This window comes from Scyliorhinus torazame, chromosome 13 (genome assembly GCF_047496885.1).
Source record: "Scyliorhinus torazame isolate Kashiwa2021f chromosome 13, sScyTor2.1, whole genome shotgun sequence".
Lineage (NCBI taxonomy): Eukaryota > Metazoa > Chordata > Chondrichthyes > Carcharhiniformes > Scyliorhinidae > Scyliorhinus > Scyliorhinus torazame.
Genome location: NC_092719.1, coordinates 73322286 through 73333746, shown reverse-complemented (window position 1 = coordinate 73333746; position 11461 = coordinate 73322286).

Sequence of the window (11461 nt, the reverse complement as noted above, 5' to 3'; positions counted from 1 at the left end):
AGGAATTGTCGCGGTGCCAATGTTTAGTGTATAGGGTGGAGGCGGTAGGGGGCAATCCATTATCATCGGGCGGTGGGTCTGGTTCTGGGGCATTAATATAAGTGGCCTCGTAGGGGTCCAACGTATCCTGTTCGGAGTCGCTGGGAGTGGGGCCTGATGCAGAATTTAAATCGTGTGGCGGTTCCATGAAGTCTGACGTATCAGTGCTGTCGCTGTCGCTGTCGGTGCTGATCGAATGAAGGGAGGGGCGGAGTTGTGTGTCTGGGGGTGGAATGGAAGTGGTGTCCGTGGACGGGCTGGACTGGTTGGGGGAGGATAGGAATAGGTCGTCCATGGGCGGGCCTGTTTGTCTGCTGCTGCGAGTGAGATGTGGTGAGAGTGGTTGCTCTGTGTGCCATAAGCCTTTAGTTGGTTTATGTGAAATCATCCTGACTTGCCATTAAGATAAGTGATCATATAAACGGAGGGGCTAACTTTATCTGAAATGGAGTAGGGTCCTGCGAATTTGGGGGAAAGAAATGAACTGGGGTTGTACAGGGAGAGCATGACTTGCTGTCCTACTGAAAATTCCGTTGGGTGTACCGTTTTATCAAAACATGCTTTATTCTGGTTTTTGTGCGAGCGAGCCGGGCTGTTTTAACGTTTTACAGGATTTGTTGTACTGCTTTCTCATGGGTGAGGGCGGTGACTGTGGGGCTGGCCAAATCAAGCCCTAACAAGTATTCTGTTCCCTTCATGGGTCGTCCGGTCATGAGGGCGTGGGGGGTGTATCCTGTCGAAGTCGATACCGTGTTCCTAATGAACATGAGTGCAAATGGGAGAACTGTGTCCCATGTGGTATTATGCTGCTCTACCATTTTCCTAAGGGTTGCTTTGAGGGTTCTATTCATGCATTCTACAATTCCGCTTGATTGGGGGTGATAGGCTATATGAAACTTTTGTCGTATGCCGAAAATTGCGAGGACATTTTTCATGACGCGTCCTGTGAAGTGTGAGCCTTGGTCTGACTCAATGCTACGCGGAAGTCCCCATCTTGTGAAAATTTGCTGTGTTAGAATCTTGGCTGTCGTCTTAGCCGTGTTAGTCCTAGATGGAAAAGCTTCCACCCATTTCGTGAAGGTGTCGATCACTACCAACACGTATTTAAAACCATTTTTGCAGGGGGGGGTAGGGGACCTATATAATCTATCTGTCAATTCGTCCAGGGGCCATTAACAGGGCGGATGTGACTGAGTTGACCTTTCTTCGCATACCTGTCTGGATTGTTCTGGGTGCAAATCAAACAATTCTCAATGTATTGAGTCACATTGGATTTTAAATCGGGCCACCAGCAGAGAGGTCTGAGGTGGGCAAGGGTTGAATCTATCCCTTGTGTAGCCACCTGGGTTGGCCACTTCCCGACTTAAAATGGAGGACCGCAAAGACTACAGGGAAATTCAGCCAACACAGGCAAAAACTAGCAAGTGCAGAAATCCTGTGTATTAGAACTTGCAAAAGCCCAGACAGCACTGAAACTCACAGCCATCTGCATACTAATGAGCGATCCCCGGGAACAATCAAAACATTTAAGATGAATAAGGCCAAGCCAGACTCCTCGGCGCCAGCAGTAGTCAAGACAAAGGAAGGCCAACGGACACTCAGGGACCGCCCAGTGATCAGGGAACAACTCCAGTATTGGAGAAATCGATCCAAGTGATCGAAACGTAGTCCAATCACTTGGAACCAGGTACGGGGTCCGCCCAAAGGGACGGAAAGCCCCTGGGGACTAGAAAATAGAGTCCCCAAGTTCAAATTCTCCTTCTTGGCAGGGTCACTCAGCAACTCGAATCAACCCTTGAGAGTGAACTGTCTAAGCTGCCACATCAACCAAGTAAGTCTCCAGTCAACGCTCGCTACGAGATAGGCGCTCCTAGCTACCAGTCCATACCAGCTTTTGAATCCTGCAGACTCAGATCGAACGAAAGGCCATTTGTTCCCCTGACCTGGTGGGCCAATTCCGAAGCCAAGTATAGGCCTTTTAGTGATAGAGAATAGTCTAGAAAGTAGAGTTTATGCATGAGTAGCGATTGATTGTGTATAATAAATGCGTTTTGATTTGAATCTTACTAATTGGTGTGTTGAGTTATTGATCAGTACTTGAACTTGAACCTCGTGGCGGTATCATAAAGATACCTGGCGACTCTAGAGCAAAGGTTATAGAAACAGAGCAAATTGAGTAAAGATACAACGGGCAACATTTAAGAGCCAACCAAAAGTTAGCAACACTTGGTGTCCATGGTTGTCATGGAATTGGCAGATAATCTTGTTTCTATCTTGGTTGGGTGCCACATAAATACTGTCTTTTAAAATTATGCCATCGTGTGCTGTTAAAGCGTTTCTGTACTTATCATAGGGGTCTGGGAAGTTACCTTTTAAAACTTCCCTGAGCTTTTCGTCTTCCTTCTGTGCTTGGGCTAAATCTTGAATATTATTCTGTGAGACCTGGACCGCGTGTACTGGGGCACTCTCGGGGGGATTCCAAAAGTGACCATGTCTGGAACCTGCTTTTGCTCGGGTGTCTGCGTTAACGATACCGTACTTACGGCTTTTAGCTGTCTTGAGGATATGCTGGAGTAATGGGGCTAAGGGTAGGGGTTTTCTGTCGGCGGAAACAAAACCTCTAGATTCCCACAGGGGTAGGAACTCAGTTAAGCTATTGCAGACATATACGCTGTCGGAGTATATGTCGGCTGGGGTCGGGAGCGAGTCGGGGTGCTGTACAATGTAGGCTATGGCTGCTAATTCGGCTGCCTGCGACCTCGATGTCCAGACAATTTCAGTGAGATTTCTTCTAATGCGCATCACTGCGCGTCCTCTACGTAAATACCACAACCTGTGATTCTTTTACCATTTAAAACTGTGGAGGAGCCATCCACATAAATCCTAAGAGCTGCGTCTGTGTCTGTGGGCTGGGGTCTCTGGGGTGTAGTACATGGTTTCGGGGGAGCTGATTTGGGGACAAAGGGTCCTGTATTGTGCTTGGTGGTAATGATCTCACACTTATGTGGGGTGCCTGCGTACTGGAAATTGTCTGCTAGAAACGTGTGTGCCTTAGTCCTTTTAACCGTAATGTCCCGTCCTTGTGGACAGTTAGGACATTACGCCCGAGAGTGCAATGCCCCCCAGAAACAGCAGCGAACCCAAATAAGAACAAAGCCAAGCCCATTCACAGTGTGAGCGCCCGTTCCGAGAACGCAGACATGAACGGCACCCCATGCGGGGTTTTGATGTGTCCTGACTGGATGCATGTTAGCACCTGCCTGCTCTTCCTCTACTTTTCCTTGTCCTGACCTTCCCTGAAGGAACGGTTCCCAAGCTTGGGATAATCTCTTTAATACCCATTTCTCATTATGTGTGTCGTCTGAGGGGTCATAATTGGCGCAAGCTCTCTGTCCTGCTTCGGTCGCATGAGAGACTAGGATACGAGTCCATTTGGCCATATTTTCTGGTGTAAAATGGGTGCGGACTAACTCTCCAAATACTGCTGTGAAATGAATCCAAAGGCATCCAGCAAACGCTGTTGGGTGCTCGGTCTTTTTCTGTCTGCATTTATTGAGTCCTTCTGCGGGATCGCCCTTATTGTAGCCGATCACATCTAGGATTGCTGCATGCATTTCTTGGAGGGTACCTCCTCCTACATTTTGTGGGTTGGGAAGGGCTGCCACGACTGAGGGGTCGAGGCTCAAAACTGTGAGCATAACTTTCTCTTTTTCGTCCAGGCCGTACATGGTCGCCTGTGGCTTAACTCTCGCAAAATAATAGTATGGGCCTGATGTGGGTTGGAACAGTTTGATTTTGTTACACGCGTCCCTTAATTGGGTGACGGGAGAATAAAGCGGTGATGCAAACACGGGTACGGCTCAAGCTATTTTCCGGTCTACAAAACGCCCAACAGTTTTACGCAACAAAATCTATCGAGGTTACCTTATATCCCTTGTTAGTATGCATGCAAATTACACACTTCCGAATCTTGGAGGTTTGATCGATACTGGCCTTATGCTTGTGGTTTTTACTTTTTCCAATTGGGTTTCTAATTCAAAGTTGGGTTCTCTCGGAGTGACAAAGTCACTTCCAGGTTGAGTCCTGGCGGAGTCGCCAGTAATGTTGCTATCTTTTAATGGCTATAAATATGGCGATTAATAAGGTCGCCTTTCTTAATCTTAATTATGAATATGCTCTCAGAGTCGTCAGATATCTCTTGATATCACCACAAGGTTCAACCGAATACCGATCAAAGAGCCAATAAACCAGTTAGTTAGTTCAAAGTCAATGGTACTTTATTTACACAAAGTATGATTTACTCATGCACAATAATACTGCAGGCTAAACTATGTCTATCACTAACACCTATACTTAACTTCGGGTGCCCACTTAGGTCAGAGGAACAGTGCCCGTTGTTCGGATCTGAGGCTGTTGGCGAGGTAGAGCTGGCTTTCTCACATCAAAATTAAAGTGCTAATGGGTGATGATGCCGAGGGGCTGCATGTAGATGACAAAATAGGAAGACCTAGCAGAGACCCCTGAGCAGAGTGGGAAGAATACATTGCAGGCAACACATTGAAGTATGATTAGGTCGGTAACAATGGAATCAAATGACTGCAGTCCCATCCAACTGGACGACATGGAGAAGTGTAACATAGAAAGTAGGAGCAGGAGGAGCCATTTAACTTTTCGAACTTGCTCCGCCATTCATTATGATCATGGCTGATCATCCAACTCAATAGCCTGATCCCGCTTTCCCCCCGTATCCTTTGATTCCCTTCACTCCAAGTGCTATAGCTAATTGCTTCTTGAAAACATAAGGGGTAGGATTCTCCATTGCCCGACGCCGATACCGTAATCGGCGATGCGCAGAATCGCTTTTCTCAACCGAATTGGGGGCGCGCCTGTTTTCGGATGCTGCGCCCCCTCCAAAACGGTATTATCGAGTAGTATGCCGCATGCCGTTGGGATGGCCTCAGGACGTTACCAGAAGGCCCTCCCCGTGCTCCGCCACCGATGGGCCGAGTTCCGGATGGCGCGGGGGACATGTGTTCTCAGTTTTCGGGAATGCGGCGTGGCGGCTGCAGACTGTGTCCAGCGGCACCACAATCGGAGGGGGGAGCTGTGCCACTGTCCGGGGACTGGTGAGGGGTGGCCCGGAGGAGGCGAGGGTGTCCAGTAGGGCACTTTCTGGCAGGTCGGGTCCGTGCGCCGCTGGTGCAATGTTGTATAGCGCAACCTCTGCAGATTTTCGCGGTGCGCATGCGCGACCATGGACCCGGAAATTCTCCAGGCGTTTATACCTGGAAGGCCGTGCATTTTACGTGGCGCGGCTGCCAGCCCCTCACCGGTCGGAGCATCGGAGCAGGGCGGCACCATCTTTTTCATTGTAAAACCAGACACTTCCTCCGGACTTAGCCTCAAAATCGGAGAATCCAGCCCAATGTTTTGGCTTCAACTACTTCCTGTGGTAACGAATTCCACAGGCCCACCACTCTCTGGGTGAAGACATTTCTCCTCATCTCTGTCCTAAACGGGGCAGCACGGTGGCGCAGTGGGTTAGCCCTGATGCCTCATGGCGTCGAGATCTCAGGTTCGATCCCAGCTCTGGGTCACTGTCCGTGTGGAGTTTACACATTCACCCCGTGTTTGCGTGGGTTTCGCCCCCACAACCCAAAGATGTGCTGGTTAGGTAGATTGGCCACGCCAAATTGCCCCTTAATTGGAAAAAATGAATTGGGTCCTGTAAATTTATATTTTAAAACATCTGTCTTAAACGGTCAGGCCTGTATCCTCAGACTGTGACCCCTGGTTCTCGACACTCCCACCATCAGGAATATCCTTATTGCATCTACCCTGTCTAGTCCTGTTAGAATTTTACAGGTTTCTATGACATTCCCCCTCATTCCTCTGAACCCGAGCAAATACAATCCTAACCGACTCAATCTCTCCTCATTCGTCTGTCTTGCTATCCCAGGAATCAGTCTGGTAAACCCTTGTTGCACCACCTCTAGAGCAAGAACATCCTTCCTCAGATAAGGAGACCAAAACTGCACGCAGTAGTCTTGGTGTGGCCTCATCATGGCCCTGTATAATTGATGCAAGACATCCCTGCTCCTTTACTTGGATCCTCTTACTATGAAGACCAACGTACCATTTCCCTTCTTTGCCGCCTGCTGCACCTACATGCTTACCTTCAGGGACTGGTGGCAAGGACACCCAGATCTCATTGTACATTCCCCTTCCTAATTTATGGACATTCAGATCATAGTCTGCATTAATATCATTAATATCAATTGTGAGTAGCTGGGGTCCCAGCACCGATCCCTGCGGTACCCTAGTAGTCACTGCCTGCCATTTGGAAAAAGACCCGTTAATTTCTTTGTTTCATGTCGGCCAACCAGTTTTCTATCCACCTCAATACACTGCCCCTAATCCCATGTGCTTTAATTATACACGCTAATCTCTTCTGTGGGACTTTGTCAAAGCCTTCAGAAAGTCAAAATAAATCACATCCATTGGCTCCCCCACATCAACTCTGCTAGTTACATCCTTCAAGAATTCCAGGAGATTTGTCAAGCATGATTTCCCCTTCATAAATCCATGCTGACTCTGTCCGAACCTGCCACTGTTTTCTAACTGCTCTGCTATAAAATCTTTGATAATGGATTCTAGAATTTTCCCCACTGCTGACGTCATGCTTACTGGTCTATAATTTTCTGTTTTTTCTCTACCTCCTTTTTTAAATAGTGGCGTTACATTAGCTACCTTCCAATCTGTTTGAAATGCTCCAGAGTCTATAGAATCTTGGAAGATGACCATCCACTCTTTCTAGTCACTTCCTTAAGTACTCTGGGATGTAGATTATCAGGCCCTCAGGAATTATCAGCCTTCGATCCCATCAATTCCCCCAATACCATTTCTCTACTAATATTGATTTCCTTCAGTTCCTCCCACTCACTAAACCCTGAGTTCCCCAACATTTCTGGCATCATATCCGTGTCCTCACTTGTGAAGACAGAACCAAAGTATGTATTTAGTTGCTCAGCCATTTCTTTGTTCTCCATTATAAATCCCCCTGTTTCTGACATTTATCTTCACCAATCTTTTTTTCTTCACATACCTAAATCAGTTTTTATGTTCCCTGCAAGCTTGCTCCTGTATGCTATTTTCCCCATCTTAATCAATCCTTTGTTCCTTCTTTGTTGGAGGATGATGGTTTGGTGAATAGTGTCAAAGAATGTTTAAAGGTCAAGACAGACAGAGGGCTCTAAGAGAGTTTACCTTTGCCACGGTCACATATGATGTAATTTGTGGCTTTGATCAGATCTGTTTAGGAACAGTGGCCGGAACTGGAAGTTCCGATTGGAGTTTTGGATTCTCAACTGAAGGTTTTTCTACCTTTCTGGATATAATCTCCTGTAAGAATTGGAAGCTCTGTGCTACCAAGCGCAATTTTTTAAAAATTCATTTACGGGTTGTGAGTTGCAAGCTCGGCCAACATTTATTACCTATCCCTTGTTGCCCTTGAGCAGGTGGTGGCGAGCTGCCTTCTTGCTCCGCCGTAGCTCATGTGGTGTACTTGCACCCACAGTGCTGTTAGGGAGCGAGTTACAAGATTTTGACCCAACGACAGTGGAGGAACGGCAGTATATTTTCAAGTCAAGGTGGAGAGTGACTTTGTGGGCAACCTCCACATGGTGGTATTCCCAGGTGTCTGCTGCCCTTGTGCTTTTAAATGGTAGTGGTCATGTATTTGCACGGTACTGTGTTAGAATCTGTAATTTGAAGGGCTGTTAACTCCTGGCTGGCTCACCAATTGTTAGAATCTTTAATTGATAGGATCTTAACCTGCCGAACTACACCAAGTTGGGGGAAGCTTAGTTGATGAATCAAAGTCCTGGTGCAATACGACAAGTTGTAAGATTTGTAATATTTCTGGACTATGCCAAGTTGTTGGATTCCTAGTATTATTCGACTGTGTAAAGTTGAAGGAATTTATATTATTTCTGCTATTCGGTTACCAGTAGCACTTTGCGATTACTGGGACTCAGCAGAAATTTGCAGTTAAAACTTCTCAGGTGCCAAAAAGAATTGTTTTATTTGTAGTTGCTTGATTACAATTTGAAAGTCATTTAAAAGGCAATTCGTAGACTAGTCGAAGCTTTCAGAGAATTACAGACATTATCTTCTTGCTTAGGCAGACAGCTCAAAAGTAACTTTTAAAAGGTCAAAGTCTGGAAATGAAACATGAAGAGAGAGAGAGAGCTAATCTTCAGCTAAACTCAAACTCAAAGTCAAAAGTTCACTACATCACTGACACAGACTAACAAACTAACAGAAAGACAACACAACACTAACAGAAAGACTATTAAGGACCAAACTGACTAAACTAACAGAAAGACTACACAACAACACAAAGACTAACAGAAAGACTACACAACAACACAACACAAAGACACACCAACACAAAGACTATTAAGGACAAAACTGACTAAACTAACAGAAAGACTAAGAGAATTAAAGACAGCAATTAAGGACAGACAACACTAAAATGGCGGGCGGAAACTTTTCGGTTATACACTTTCATATCTGTCTTAAGTCATCTAATCACACCCCAATATAATCCTAATTGGTTTGGGTTAGGCTCAAACACATTTGATTTGATGGCAAGCCGTCCATCTTCAATGTGCAACATCAGCTTTTAATTGTTTCATGTCTACATGTTATGGAATGTGGTATTCTGCTAATCTTTACCAGCAATAGACTGGTTTTAAGCTAGCTTGGCTAATGTAACAATGGAGATTTCATATCGAGAAAGATTGAGTAAAATAAATACGTGATTCAATGCTCTTACAAACTGCATTGGACTCCTGCCACCTCGTTGCCATGGAACTCAGTCCTTGTCCTTGACAATTAGCACAAGCAGTGTCAAATTGTCTTGCAACTGTGCTGTTATAATCTATGATGGAATTTTATGCTGTTTCATGTGTCTATTGAAGACCTGAATTTATGTGTGCTGAAATTCTCATTTTTAAATGAATATTTAAAACTAGGGCTTAATATTTATGCTTAAACAGCTATCTTTTACCTATACTAGTTGTATTCAAAATACCTGGCTTCTACAGTCGGCCCTTTGATAAATCGAAAAATTAAGTGAGATATATCAGAAAAGATAAAAGACATCATTAATGCGATAGGATAGGTAAAAGCGCAAAGAATAACTCATTCATATTGTCATTGCAGTTTTAAACAATAGAATGGACACTTAGCATTGCAACAGGCATTTCAAAATAATTATTATAATTAATAAATTAATCAAATTTGATCACATTGGTATGTGATGTAAATGATGAATACAGCTACACAGGAGAATAGGATTATTCTTATTGTGGACATTCCAGTGTGTCCAAGCCACCCACAAATTTTATCCCAGAGAGAGATAAACTGGGGTGGATCAAGTTTTTTGATTTATTTTTGGATATGTAATGCCAAATCTTTAACTTCTTTCGAGTTATCGGGAATGAAAGTGCAACACTCTGCACCAATCAGGACGCAGGTGCCACCTTTTTCAGCTAGCACATAGTTAAGTGTCATTCGACTTTGTAATACTACGGTTAACATTTTACAGATCTTAACATTGATATACTGATTGTAAATTGATATCATGATTACATAATTCAGCAATAAACAATTAATAATAACTTCATGTATACAAATAAAATGATTATACAATAAAAGTTGAACATATGATCTAGTAATAAATGGTAAAATGATTATCAAAATTGATGTCAAGTCTTTGACATCTTCTGGATTATACACAAAAGCTTGTTGAAAGGGTTAATTTTCTTGCAGAGACAAAAGAGGCGTATAGCTTGGAATGATGCCATTCGCATCTCTAAACTTTTTTTTTGTCACTCAAATGGACTGGGAGTAAAAGTTTGATTGCTGCCAAATTCCCGTTATCAAATGTCTTTGAACGATCTGTTCTTTTGGAACATAGATTTGCTTCCAATCAAAGTTTTTTTTTACAAAACCAGCTTCCACATTGTTTGAAGTTTTAATTTCCAGACTAATTTTAAACATTTTTTAAAAAATATCAAATACAATAACTTATTAAATATATAACTGAACCAATCTTGCGCTGTATCTTGATTTTCTGTAGGTGAATTTGTTGATTCTGTTAAAGGAAACACAGCTAACAAGATATGTTAATTTCTTTAAATTAATAAAGCAACGTTCAGAATAATGACAGCTTTCTTAAGTTGACAGTTCTTGGCAACTTTTTAGCGATACATTGAGGTTTCTTTAGCTGCTTTGATGGCAGCCGTTCTGTTCTGAGTAAGTTCCCTTTTTCCTTTGGAAATTTTTGTCCCAAGTAAACATCTTCTTTCTGGGCAATTTGTGCTTTGTGAAAGCTAGCTTTGTGACTATTTGCACTGAGGTGGTTCAAGACCATCTGTAAATCTTTGTCATGATCATCTTTATTGATGGAGGTTATCAGAACATCATCTTCATATTGGATAATGGTGGAAGGTCGAACAGGCAGTTCCTGAGATGATTCTGTAGAACCATGTGGTAAACAGTTGGGCTATTGTGATAGTGTTGTTGATTAACTGTAAAAGCAAACCATGGTTGTAGTTGCTTAGCCAGTGTTGCTGACCAGAAGCCAAACTGGGTGTGTCTTGTTGGTACGTGTTACATGGTTGACCACGAGGTGGAAATGTATTGTAGTGAACATTGTCTGCTTCATTATCATCTCTCGAATCCATCCGTTGTTTATGATAGCACTTTGCCATCCAGTGTCCTACTCTACCACAGAAAAGACATTGTGGTATTTTCTTACATGATTTTAACGGAGCAAGGGTACATGTTAGCCCTGGCGCAGGTGGTGAAATTGTAGTTACTGCTGATATTCCTGCAGGTGCTGCAACAGCCGCCGCTGGAGCAGCAGGTAACATGGGCTGGATTTGAGCAATAGGCTGCATTTGAGCAGCTGCAGTGTTAAAAGTTGCCTGATTGTGCAAACCACGATCTATCTGAATACATCGGTCAACTATGTCTCGGTATATGCCAGCTGTGGCCCAAGCTGGTAAAACCAAATTCATGGCAGCAGAAACTTCAGGTTTAACACCAGCTATAAAAGCCGTTTTTAATGGACTGAAAGTGCTTGCATCCCATGTGTCATTTTCATGGTCGAGTGTCATCCCTGAATATTCCATCCAAGTATGTAAAAATCTTTCCTCAAAATCCTGAATATCTTCATTATTTTTTTGAATGCAAGATGTGATCTTAGACCAATTTGTCCTCGGGGGGCAAAATTTTAATAGCCAACTCTTGATTGCTAGCCAGCCAGCTTCTAAATTTAGCAAATCGTCTCCAAGGGCAACTTCTACTTCATTTCTAAGGGTTGAAATTACACGAGTACCTAGCATGATAG